Source organism: Carcharodon carcharias, chromosome 14 (genome assembly GCF_017639515.1).
Source record: "Carcharodon carcharias isolate sCarCar2 chromosome 14, sCarCar2.pri, whole genome shotgun sequence".
NCBI lineage: Eukaryota > Metazoa > Chordata > Chondrichthyes > Lamniformes > Lamnidae > Carcharodon > Carcharodon carcharias.
In genome coordinates, this window is record NC_054480.1 from 17,630,707 (window position 1) to 17,644,942 (window position 14,236).

Consider the following 14,236-nt stretch of genomic DNA (forward strand, 5'->3'; position numbering starts at 1 on the left):
GGTATTAAATGAATACTTTGCATCCGTCTTTACCAAAGAGGTAGACGCTACCCAGGCTATGATGATAGGCAAGGAAGCTCTGTCACTAGAAGGGTTCAAAATTGATAAGGCGGAAATGTTGAATAGATTATTGGTACTTAAAAGTTAACAAGGCAGCGGGACCATGTGAGATGCATCTCAGGATATTGAAGGAAGTGAGCAGAAGTTACAGGGGCACTGGCCATAATTTTTCAGTCTTCCCTAGATTCGGGAGGTGCCAGAGGACTGGAGAATTGCAAACATTACACCCTTGTTCAAAAATGTTTATAAGGATAAGCCCAGCAATTACAGACCAGTCAGTTTAACTTCAGTGGTGGGCAAGATTCTGGAAACAATTATTCGGGATAGAATTAGTAGTCACATGGGAAAAAAGGGTTGATAGGGAGGAATCAGCATGGGTTTCTAAAGGGGAAATCGTGTTTTACTAACTTGGAGTTTTTTGGAGAGGTAACAGAAAAAGTCGATGAGGGTAATGCTGTTAATGTGGTGTACATGGATTTTCAAAAGGCATTTGATACAGTGCCACAAAACAGTGAGAAAAGTTATTGTGCATGGAATAAAAGGGGCTGTAGCAACACGGTTACAAAATTGGCTGAAAAGTAGGAAGTAGAGAGTAATGGTCAATGGATATTTTTCGGGTTGGAGGAAGGTTTGTAGTGGACATCTTCAGGGGTTGGTATTGGGACCCTTGCTCCCTTGCTTTTCCTGCTATATATTAATGATCTAGATCTTGATGTGCAGGGGACAATTTCAAAGTTTGCGGATGAGAGGAAGCTTGCAAATGTTGTAAACTGCAAGGAGGACAGTGTAGAACTTCAAAAGGACATAGACAAGTTGGTAGAGTGGGCAGATAGGTGGCAGATGAAGTTCAATGTGGAGAAGTGAGAGGTGATGTATTTTGGTAGGAAGAACGGATGGACAACATAAAATAAGGGGTGAAATTTTGAAAGGGATGCAGGAGCAAAAAGACCTGGGTGTATATGTGCATAGATCATTAAAGGTGGCAGGACAGGCAGAGAGAGCAGAAAATAAAGCATATAGTATCTGAGGCTTTATTAATAGGGGCATACAGACAAGAGCAAGGAGGTTATGCTGAATTTATATAAGACACTCATTAGACCTCAGCTGGAGTATTGTGTACAGTTCTGGGCACCACATTATAGGAAGGATGTGAACACATTGGAGAGAGTGCAGAAAAGGTTTACAAGAATGGTTCCAGGGATGAGAAACTTCAGTTATGAAGATAGACTGGAGAGGTTGGAACTGTTCTCCTTGGAGAGAAGAAGGTTAAGAGGAGATTTGATAAGAGCCATTCAAAATCATGAGGCGGCTGGACAGAGTAGATAGGGAGCTGTTCCCATTCATAAAAGGATCAAGAACAGAGGGCATACATTTAAAGTGATTTGCAAAGGAAGCAAATGTGACATGAGAAAAAACTTTTTCACACAAGTGGTTCGGGTCTGGAATGCACTTGCCTGGAAGTATGGTGGAGGCAGGTTCAAATGAGGCATTCAAGAGGGCATTGGGTGATTATTTGAATAGAAACAATTGGCAGGGGTACGGGGAAAAGGCAGGGCAATGGCACTAGGTCATAATGCTCATTTGGAGAGCCGGTGCAGACACGATGGGCCGAATGGCCTCTCTCTGTGCCGTTAAAATTCTGTGATCTCACCCTAGATTAATACAATCTTCTGGTCAATACACAGAGGAGGATTATTTCTTTAAAATCCACTGTTATCCTACTCTACTCTTATGGCCTTGTCTTGACCTGTGGCACAACTTGTAGGACTCTGAATCTTGTCCTGGGGGAGTGGGGAGGGGGGGGGGAAGGAATTTGGGGAACAGAAAGGGGGGGGAAAGACAAAATTGACAATTAGCCAACTTCCAGATGATCTGTACAGACATTGAGCTCAACCTTTCAGATCCAGTTTTATAGAACAAAGATCTTGCTGAGGTATCCTCTCACCACCTACCCCCCACCTAGATTAGCGAACCTATCCTTCACAAATCAACGCTGACTCTCTGATGAGCTGATATTTGCCCAGGTGCTCTGTAACTCTGTACATGATATATTCCAGTATCTCTCGTAACATTCACAACTGATCTTAAACTGACAGATCTAACCGCTTGGTTTTTCCCTCTCTCCTTTCTTTAATGAGGGATTGACATCTGCAATTTTTCAACCCAAAAGGCATAATTTCTGAATCTGGAGAGCTTTGGAAAAATATGACTAATAGATCTGCAATTTTCTCATCTCAGACAAATTAGGTGCTGAAGATTTGTCCATCTTATGTCCCATTATTTTCTTGTTTACCATTTAATAAATGTCCTCCATTTGACTTATTTTTAGGCTTCCTTGTCCCACTAGTATTGTGCTCTCTTCCTCCACTGTGAACACAGATACAAAATCCTCATTTCATCAGAGTGCCTTTTTAAAAAAAATTATCCATTGTAATCTCACCTGTATCTGTCATTAACAGGCCACCACTCCCCTTACCACACACTCTCAATATTTTTGTATAAGGTTTTTCTGTTAGCTTTGATGTTTCTTGCAAGTTTTTTCATGTTTTCTTTTTGCATCACATTGCTTTTTGTATCCCTTTGTTGCTTTTTATAGCTCTCCCAGTCTGCTGAATTTCCACATTTCCTGACATTTTTTGAGCCTTTAGCTTGATACCTCATTTGCGGACCATGGTTGCTTAACTACACAAGTCCAGCCTTTGCCTTTTCTGTGGTTTTGATTCATGCATTCAACAAAATATTTGATATAAGAAACAGCAGTAGGCCATATGGCCCCTCGAGCTTCCTCCACGATTCAATAAGATCACCGCTGATTTTCGATCTGAATTCCACCTTCCTTTCTGATCCCTATACTCCTTGATTCCCTTAGATTCAAAGAAACTATTGATTTCAGTCTTTAATATATTCAACAACTGAACATCAGAATCCTCTATGGTATAGATTTCCAAAGATGCTTCCTGTTGCTTATCTATAGGTTCACCTTTAAAAAGTTCAGCTGAGTTTCATGCAATTAATTCTTCTCATACCTTCGAAGTTTCCTTAATTAAAAAACCATGATTTGTGACTATTCCTCATCTCTCTCAAACCTAACATCACATTCAATCACATTATAGTCATTGCTGCCTTATCATTAGATTGTTAACTAATTCTGATTTGTTACTCATCACCAAGCTCAGAGTGGTTTCTTTAATGATTAATTCCAAAATACACTTTTCTAGAAAACTGTCCTGAATACATTCTAAAAGTTAACTAGCTTTACAATTGAGTTATTCTGCTCTAGCCAGTCTCACTCGAGGGAAATGTCCGAATGCAGCAATATCCAGGCTTGGGGTGACAAGTGGCAAGTGACATTCACACCACACAAGTGCCAGGCAATGACCATCACCCCTTGACATTCAATGGCATTACCATCGCTGAATTCCCCCACTATCAGCATCCTGAGGGGTTACCATTGACCAGAAACCGAACTGGACTAGCCGTATTAATGTTATGACTACAAGAGCAAGTTAGAGGCAAGGGATCCTGCAGTGAATAACTCACCTCCTCACTCCCCAAAGCCTGTCCACCAGCTACAAGGCACAAGTCAGGAGTGTGATGGAATACTCACCACTTGCCTGGAAGAGTGCCGCTCCAACAACACACAAGCATGACACCATCCAGGACACCAAGCAGCCCGCTTGATTGGTACCCAATCCACAAATATTCACTCCCTCTATCACTGACACACAGTGGCAGCAGTGTGTACCATCTACAAGATGCACTGCAGGAACTCACCAAGGCTCCTCAGGCAGCACCTTCCAAATCAACGACCGCTACCATCTAGAAGGGCAACGGCAGCAGACAGATGGGAACACCACCACCTGCAAGTTCCCCTCCAAGCCACTCATCACCCTGGCTTGGAAATATATCGCTGTTCCTTCGCTGCCACTGGGTCAAAATCCTGGAACTCCTTCCCCAACAGCACTGTGGGTGTACCTACACCACATGGACTGCTGTGGTTCAAGAAGGCAGCTCACCACCATCTTCTCAGGGGCAGTTAGGGATAGACAGTAAATGCTGGCCTAGCCAGTGATGCCCAATGTCATGAATAAATAAAATTTAAAAATGAATGGGGTGCAGAAACCTTGGCGGTACAGCCCCCAAAATGGTGAAGGTGCTGTTAGGGAAATGGGGAGAAGTTATGCCACACTTAAATTAAACTAGTAAACAGCTGACCATGCAAGAATAGCAAAGGTGTGGGAGCAGCTCATTTACCTGCTCTTGGTCAGTGGGTGGTAAAGCACAATAAAAGTTCAAGATAAAGGTATATAATTATTGCGTCCAATGCAACTTTAAAAATGGAACAATGTCTTAGGAATTTTAATGTGGATCACACCAATAGAAGATCTATGAAATTAATTTTATCGAGCTGATGAAATGTATTATATTATTTTTCCTCCTCCCCTTAAAAAACAAGGAAAGGTCTCAGGTTTCCCTCAAAATTAGCAAGTAAACTCCAAAGATGATGGAGGAACAATAATTTAAACATGGATACAGGTACACAGACTGAAATATGCCTATGAAAGGGAACAATTGCACAAGTAAGGGGCATCCTTTTAGAAATCTGAAAAAAAGAAATGATGACAAGGGAGGGAGATTCATAGCAAATGCACATTTGCTAAAGTCCCATTCTACAGCAGCACTGGGAAAGTGTCAAGGTACAGGTCACTTGGCTATCCTTGCGATCAGAAAATGTTGCAGCACCTTCAATTCTGGTCTGAACAGGTATATTTTGTGACAATTCTCAAGGTTAGGCAAACCAAGTTATTTCTACAACTGATGTCAGGATTTCCAGGAAAGGAAACAAAAGCAACATATGGCCAGAACTCAAGGGGAGCTAGTTGGATAAGTAAACATCTGTTATTTATCACTGAAACATTGCTGTCACATTTAACAATGGGATCTAAACAGGGCGGAGGAGCAAAGGGATCTGATCACAAATCATTAAAAGTAGCAATGGTGGTTAACAAGGCCAAATACAAACCAAGCACTGGGATTAATTTCTAGAGGTATAGAATTGAAAAGTAGAGAAGTTATTTTAAATTTCTAAGAACCTTAGACCACATTACACACAGGTCTGGTTTCTATATTGCAAAAAGATATGGAGGCATTGGTGAAGGTGCAAATAAGATTTACATGGATGATAGGTCACATTTGGGCCTTTGAGTCTGTGCTGGCTCTCTGTAGAGCAATCCAGACAGTCTCCTTTCCCCGCTCTATCCTCATAGCCCTGCCAGTTTATTGCCATTAACTGAAATCGTGAGACTTAAAGTTGAGAAGGAAACAGAAATGACGGAGAAGGAAATATGATGAGGGACTTTTTTTGAGAATTTAAATGCTGACTTATACATCGACAGCTACGCTTCATTGATTTTAAGAAAGTGTTTGACAACGTAACTGGTTACTAAAACTGAGGTCCATGGAAGAGGAAGGTCAGTAACACTTGATATTTAGGGCCAGAAAAATTGGGTCATCTTATATGCCAGGTTAACTTATATGCCATGATTTACGGTAGACAACATTCGGATTCCCTTCGTCAATGATGCCACCAGGACTGAGAAGTTAAAACCATCAGAGAGACTAAACAAGCTGGAGCTTTTCTTTTAGAAAAGAGGCTAAGAAGCAACTTCATAGGCCCTGTTATAATCGGATAGACATGGAGACATTTCGACTTTTAAAGAATTCAAATCTAGGGGTCATAAATATAAAGATATGCTACTACTAAGTCCAACATGGAATTCAGGAAAAACTTCTTTCCTCAGAGAGTGGTTAGAAAGTGGAACTCGCTAACACATGGAGTAGTTGAGTGGAATTGCATGAATGGATTTAAGAGGAAGCTATGATTTTTTTTAACTTCTCCTCTGTCTATTTTTCCTCTCTCTCTCTCTCCCAGTCCAATATTTCTTTCCCTCTCCATTTCTGTACTCAACTTAACACTGATTCACCTTATTTCCTTCTCCACCTTCAAATCTCACTGGTTGAGATAGACCATTACCTCCATCATTCACCCAAGTCTCTAATGCACCATTGCCCTTGCTGCGCCATTATTCAGCTCGCACTTCAAGCAACTTGGCTGGGTAGAAATTTGAGCTGAAGGACATGGGGAAAGTCTAACAACCTACCACCAGATTCCCCCACTGCAGCAAAATCTCTGTGCGTTTCTCACATTAGCTCATTGCCAAGGGAAAAGGCAAGAGCAAGGTCAACTCTTTCCCCACCCCCCAAAAAAAATCTAAACTTTGACAGAATATACTATTTAAAAACACATGGCATCAATTTCTAGATCTCAAAATCATCTGGGAGGGTTCACATAGTACCAAAGTGTTATAAAAAGTATAGATTATCTGAATTATATGCCCTATTCAATTAGTAATCTATGGTCTGTCCCAGCTATCAAAAAAAGGTTAAATTAAAATGCATTGAATAATGCCTTAAATTACAAATTGTTTATTTCTTATTGTCCACCATAGATTAAATTCCTGTAACCTTCCAGTTAGTCCTTCAGTATCAATAACGTACTATAATAAAATTGTGAAGGGCAAGTGCAATAAGCGCAATAAAAATTTGCCAGGTTCGGGGAGAGTAAATCGTGGCAGTGAATGATCTTATCTGAATGGTGAGCCATCAAGTTTACAAAAGAACATGCAGGTTCCCATCATTCAACATTTAGTGTTCATAATGTAATTAAATATATTACCTGGGTCATTGACCTACTGTAATGGAATAAGTCAATTTTATTTTTATTACATGGGATTCCAAGATTTCTACCATTGTTTTGGCATGATATTATTCTGTCTATCCTCATGAGCGCCATCTAGTGAATAAATAACGGACTCCATTTTTGCTTAGTTCTGAAGCTGGTGTTTTGGAGATAGAAACATGGATGGAATTCTATGAAAACCCATGAACTAGTATTTATCATCGGAAAAGAATAAAAAGTCGTCTGCCTGAACAAACTGTGTATATTTAAAAACAAACAAATTTGTTCTTCAATGTAGCCCTGCAGCTGAGATAATCCTTGTACTGCAGGAACGTGACTATGGATCAGACGTGCCAAAGACCTGACTTTTAAGTGAAAGTAATTGTAAACAGCAAAACAGCGCAGGATCTTTTTTGCCTCAGCTTTAGTCTCATCAAAATAGAGAGTTTTTTTTTAATAACTGGTAGCACTTACACAACTTAATATGCTGCATCTCTCCTAGCATCAGCCCTCACAGCTACTTCTGTTTTGAGTTCAGGTTAAGAATACACAAATTACTGGTTGATTTGCTGCAGATTTACAACATTGACTTGTCACGAGACGAGTGACTTCTCCAAAATGCAATTGTCAAAACAACTGGACTAAAACGTATGCATCTTTGAGATGTACCTGTCCATAATTTTAGCAAATGTTTTATTGATTTTGTGACAAATTACTGGAATATACACAGATATTCAGTCAACACCCTTATACAACAAACTGCTCCCATCAGTACCTGGCATATAGAGATTGATTTAAAACAAAATAACATTAAACATCAAATCGATCAGGTAAAAATGTGCTAATGGACAACGGAAACACCGGCTCAGCTGTATAACAAATGAATGCACCTCATTATTATGACTAAATTCTTGTAACTAATATAAGTAAAAATTGCTGTATTAGTATAAATAATCTTTCACAACATAGTCATCAGGGTCACAAGCTGACATGCTGACAAGTAAACTTTATTCAAATCCTAACAACACTCCTTTCAGTGTTAAAAAAATGCTTTTTTTGGAAGAGTACATATTCTTTCAGATAATCACTACAAATTATTTCTGCGCTTCCAAGGGGCATTACTTAAACTAAAGAGCACTTCTTAAACATATTTTTGAAACAAGTATTAAGTTCAACTTTTACATGTTGATGCAGAAATTGTGTTTTAAATGCTTACAAATATAATTTATAAGTCTATGTGTCAACTTCACAAATTGAGTAGGAGATACAGACTAAGAACAAAAGCCTTAAAATTCCAACATCATACAGAAACATGAATGAGGTGTCCCAGGGATCAAAGCTGCTCCTAACTCTATTAAAGCTTGTTTGTCCGGATGAGCAATCAAACAAAAAAGAATTATGGTGTAATGTGCAGAGAATTCTGGAAAACAAAATCTCAAGATCCGAGAACTATAAATATGTAATGGCAAGACACTGAAAAGTGCACCAGAAATACTCTGCGCAGGTGCGAAACCACCAACTGAACCTGTTTCCAGTAGTGCATCTCACTATTATAATGGCATGCACTATTACCCACCAAACCAACGTGGATCAAGACAATGTGAAGGCTGTACGATCTAAAAAAAAGTTGCAAATTAGGCTACATTCCTATCGTTGGTTACTGATGAAAGCACCAGTAATGCACATAAGCACAAGTAATGAGGCAGAATAAGCCACACAAGGGGGAAAAAATGTCAAGTAATCAAAATGCTGTTCTGAACGCTCCCACCTGTTGAAGTGCAGTAGAACAAACTAGTACAAAATACTGTGCTGTCAACTTGTCAATTGTAATTACAGGTACGTCTCAAAACCAGCTCCTCAGGACCGAGGTCCTGCCAGATTTTGTGCCATGGACGGTTCAGGTGGGGTCAAGGGTCACTCAAAGTGTGGGAACATACCAGTGCGCAAGCGGCGAAGGGAACTGGTGCTACATCATGCCAATGCAGCACCCAGCTGAACTGCCCAGCTATTTTTTTTTTACATTTTATTCAATTAAAATGAACATATGGCACATGCTAAAAGTGTTCAGTTTTCGTACAATTCCGGTTTTTAGGCAGCCAGATTTGAGACATTGTAGTATAATAGGTTCAAAACTGTTACATATATAATGCATTGACAGTGCAAAGTCTAAGCTGTGTCTTATGTGCCACTGCATGCCATAACTGTAAAACTACAAATCAACATCATTAACAAACTGCATCATTGCATACCAGCACATTTCTCAGCTAAATAAAGTACAATTTCACCGGTCTTTCCCAGAAAAAACATGTGATCAGAGGAAAGAAGATATATTTTTTTAAAAATCACAAACCTAAAAAAGATCAGCATTCAGCTGGCTTCCACTCATCATTCTACACAGAAAAGCAGCTTAAATGGATCTCATGCATTGCAACCACTGAGACTCTTACCTGAAAACTGCAACATGTAATTTAGAATCAAATAAATCTTTAGTGAAACTTTTGTTTTTCAGTCTGGAAACAAGTTTCCCAGAACAGCAAGTGACACGCTCAATTTCCTTTCTGCAGAGTGCCAACACATACAAACAAAAATACATCCCAACAGAAACTGACTAGTTCACTGTTCAAAAACAGAACAAATATTGAATGATTTAACTGGCACTCAAACTCATAACTAGTTTTGTGGGAAACTGATCATAATTTCAATAGTTACTAAGTGATAACTAAATCACAAATCTTTGCAATTGCACCCAAAATCATTCAGCATATATACTTGAAATTTCAATTTCCCTTTATTGCTCCACTAAGCACTCACTTTTATAACTGAAACTGCTATCTGTACAAAAATAATGTTCAACAAATAATAACATGACGATTCAAAAAATTATAAACCTCCTCACTGACCAAGACAATGTTACTTTAACATCCTATAGGCTGAACAAAGTTACCTAAGTTTAGTATTTTTCAAAGCTCCAGGAACAAATCAGGATCCTTTAATAGGATGGAATAAAACGAAGATGAAAAACAGAACAATTAAACTATATATAATACACAACTATTTCTCCGTAACAATGCATTCAACAAAAGGCGAAGTAGCATAACATTTCCTCATTTCTGCCATTCTGCAGATAACATTAGAAATAAGCTTGCCCTTGCTACACATTTATGCACATCGACTATTCCATCTGCCAGAAAACACAGTACAAGATTTAGCAAGTAAGTTTAAACTGCATTTAATATGACACAGATGAATTGGCATCATTGCATTCTCTATACAGAACAATGACAAACATGTAGATTACAACCACTATCAAACCTTAAACAGTAAGGAAAACTGACACCGAGAGGAATGAGTACACTGCCGAAAAGGGTGGTGCAAGTCGACTCAATAGCAACTTTCAAAGAGGAATTGGATAAATACTTGAAAAAAAAGGCAAATGTTGTTGGGCTGTGGGGACTAATTTGATAGTTCTTTCAAATAGCCTGAACAGGCATGATGGGCTGAACGGTCTCTTTCTAGGTTATTAATAGAAATTAAAGACGCTACAAATCAGGTTACAGCTGATTTTTAACATCTAACAATGAGGCAATTTGGCAACATGGGAGGGAATGCTTTTGGCAAAAAAACTGACAGATAGATCTCAGACGCTGCCTAAGAAGAAGAAAAAAATACATGTGGAGGGCTGGTTTGCATTTAATCATCGACAGGAAAATAAGTGAGCAAACTGAAAGCCTTAGGCTGTAATTAAAACGTCCCATGTAAAAGGGGGCGGGGAGGGACAGGGCTCAAACACCCGGCACAATGAATGACAGCGGCTTCACTGGCACCGGGAGCCGGGCTTGGTGCCAGCTCCTCCTGCCCCCTCGGTGCGGCCCGGGGCGCTGCTCCCTTCTCACCCTCACAGGGCCCCGCTCACCGACACAAACTCACCGGCCTCCGTCAGGCCGCCGGCCCACCAGCCCTCATCCCTCGGCCGAGGTTGATGCCGCTGGAACCTTACGACGACTTTATTCAACCATAAATGTATAAATTAATATCAATACAACCCCAGTGGGATCCGCTCCCCCGGTCCCGTCAACACAGACGCCAGCATCAAAGTGGGGGGGGGAGGGGGAGGTGGGTTGAGAGTTGGTGAAGGGGGGGCGGGGGGAGGGGGTGGGGGTTGGTGGGAGAACAAAACTACCGACCGGGCGACCCCGCAAACAGCTGCGCTCCCATTGGACCCGTCGCGGGGTAAGAGTAAGACGTTTTCTCATAGGTCTGTGTCGCAGCCAGTCAGCGTCACCCTCCGCTGGCGTGATGATGTCACTGCCCGTGCCGCCAATTCCTCTGCTGCCGGGGAGGGCCCCGGCCCCCCCGGGCGGGCCCCGGACCCCCCCCCCGGGCACGGTCGCCGCGCACGCGCACGACACAGTCGCGCGTGCGCACTCTTGCCCCGTGCCATAGCTGCGCGGGCGCCCTCCCTCCTGGATTAAGGCCGCGCGTGCGCCTCGCAGGCAGTGTCTCCATTTCTTCCCCCCCCCCCCCCTCCCCCCCACCTAGGTGGGGGTAGTTTGCTCATTGTCAGCTTGCTGCCTGCCTGGACGGAGTAAAGTCTCCAAGGCCCATAGGGGCGCCGAGATTACAGCCATCCCATTATACCATGAAACAAAAATAGCTGGAAAAGCCTCAGCAGGTCTGACAGCATCTGCGGAGAGGAAAACAGTTAACGTTTCGAGTCCGTATGACTCTTCAACAGAACTGAGGAAAAATACAAATGAGGTGAAATATAAGCTGGTTGAGGGGGTGGGACAGGTAGAGCTGGATAGAGGGCCAGTGATAGGTGGAGTCCAAGGGCAATTAGGGATGGGCAACAAATGCCAGCCTTGCCCGTGGCACCCACATCGTATGAAAGAATAACTGAAAAATAGACTTTTCCTCATTTGGCTGAAGGCTAAACTGGCACATTGGGGTTGATGATGAATTTCCTCGCCTACATCTGTCTTTGTCACAAAGGGGCCTCCAAGATACGGAAAGTGATCCACATTTTCCAGGTTCTCACCGTTGATTGTAGTCAATACGGCAGGGGTTGGTTGGGGTGAGTGCAGTGGGGAGGTGTTGTGCTGTGGGAGCCGGTTGGAAGGGTGTTCTGGGTATTTAGTGAAATGCCCATTTTCCCATATGCTCACCAAGAACATAGTCTCAGCTCCACTTCATAGACCAGTAGAACTCCCCAACTTTGTTATTGTTACCATTCCACACCCCAGCATCACAGAATCTTAACATAGAAGGTGGCCATTTGGCCCATCCTGTCTGCACTGGCTCTCCAAATGAACATCATGACCTAATGCCATTGCCCTGCCTTTTCCCTGTACCCCTGCATATTGTTTCTATTCAAATTCTAATGTCCTCTTGAATGCCTCAATTGAACCTACCTCCACCACACCTCCAGGCAGTGCATTCCAGACCCGAACCATTTGTTGTGTGAAAAAGTTTTTTCTCACATCACATTTGCTTTTTTTGCAAACCACCTTAAACCTGTGCCCCCTCGTTCTTGATCCTTTTACAAGTGGCAACAGCTTCTGCCTATCTACCCTGTCCAGCCCCCTCATGATTTGTAAAACTTCAATCAAGTCTCCTCTCAGCCTTCTCCTCTCCAAGGAAAACAGTCACAACTTCTCCAATCTGTCCTCAAAGCTGAAGTTTCTCATCCCTGGGACCATTCTTGTAAACCTCTTCTGCACTCTCTCCAATGTGTTCACATCCTTCCTATAATATGGTGTCCAGAACGGTACACAATATTCCAGCTGAGGTCTAATGAGGGTCTTATATCAAATCAGCATAACCTCCATGCTATTGTACACTAGGCCCTTATTAATAAAGCCCAGGATACAATATGCTTTATTAACTGCTCTCCACCTGTCCTGCCACCTTCAGTGATCTATGCACATATACACCCAAGTCTTTCTACTCCTGCACCCCCTTCAAAATTCCACCCTTTATCTTACATTGTCTGTCCATGCTGTTCCTACCAAAATGCATCACCTCACACTTCTCTGCATTGAACTTCATCTGCCACCTATCTGCCCACTCCACCAACTTGACTATGTCCTCTTGAAGTTTCACACTGTCCTCCTTGCAGTGCACAACAACCAAAGCTTCATATCATCCACAAACTTTGAAATTGTCCCCTGCACACCAAGATCTAGATTAACATATATCAGGAAAAGCAAGGGTCCCAATACTGACCCTTGGGGAACTCCACTACAAACCTTCCTCCAGCCCAAAAAATATCCATTGAACATTATTCTCTGCTTCCTATTTTTCAGCCAATTTTGTATCCATGTTGCTACTGTCCCTTTTATTCCATGAGCAATAACTTATCTCACAAGTCAGTTGTGTGGCACTGTATCAAATGCCTTTTCAAAGTCCATATACACCACATCCCTCATTGACCTTTTCTGTTACCTCTTCAAAAAACTCCAGCTAGTTCATTAAACACAATTTCCCCTTTAGAAATCAATGCTGGCCCTTCCTTATCCACCCATATTTTTCCATGTGACTACTAATTCTATCCTGAATAATTGTTTCTAGAATCTTGCCCGCCACTAAAGTTACTGGTCTGTAATTGCTGGGCTTAACTTTATGACTTTTTTTGAACAAGGGCGTAATGTTTGTAATTCTCCAGTCCTCCGGCACCACCCCTGAGTCTAGGAAAGACTGAAAGATTATGGCCAGTGCCCCTGCAATTTCTACTCTCACTTCCTTCAATATCCTTGGATGCATCTTATCGGGTCCTGGTGCCTTGTCAACTTTAAGTACCGACAGTCTATTCAAGACTTCCTCCTTATCAATTTTGAACTCATCTAGTGACAGTTTCCTTGTCTGTCACCATGGCCTGGATAGTATCTACCTCCTTGGTGAAGAATTGGTTCGGGCACAGATAAGGTATATTCCATTGAAAGGGAAAGGTAGGGCAAACAAGTGCAGAGCTCCCTGGATGAAAAAGGAGATTGAAGTTAAGATAAAGAAGAAAAAATATGCAAATACCTCAGCCAGGGCCCCTTCTTCCATGTGTAAATTCCCTTTTAGATCCCTAATCAGCTCTATTCCTCCTTTTACCACCCCTTTACTATTTATATGCCTATAGAAGACTTTGGGTTTCCCCTTTATGTTGGCTGCCAGTCTTTTCTCATAATCCCTTTTCGCTTCTTTAATATGCTTTTTCACCTCCCCTCCGACCCTTCTGTATTCCTCTTGGTTCTCAATTGTATTTTCTATCTGACACCTGTCATAAGTGCACTTTTTCTTCTTTATCTTAATTTCAATCTCCTTTTTCATCCAGGGAGCTCTGGACTTGTTTGCCCTACCCTTCCGTTTCGATAGAATATACCTTGACTGTGCCCAAACCAATTCTTTTTTGAAGTTAGCCCATTGTTCAGCTACAGTTTTTCCTGCCAA

The 14,236-nt window shown here is 41.6% G+C and overlaps 1 protein-coding gene across 5 annotated transcripts in view; it reads right to left on the reverse strand.

Annotated features, from left to right (window-relative positions):
• The window catches only part of ncoa6 (nuclear receptor coactivator 6), a 62,332-nt gene extending 51,425 nt beyond the window's left edge, over positions 1-10,907 (reverse strand). For all 5 annotated transcript variants that reach the window (XM_041204134.1, XM_041204131.1, XM_041204130.1 and 2 more), the window contains exon 1: positions 10,727-10,907. The gene's annotated coding sequence lies outside the window, so the exon portion shown is untranslated. The remainder of the gene's footprint in view (positions 1-10,726) is intronic.
• Between the last annotated feature and the right edge of the window lie 3,329 nt (positions 10,908-14,236).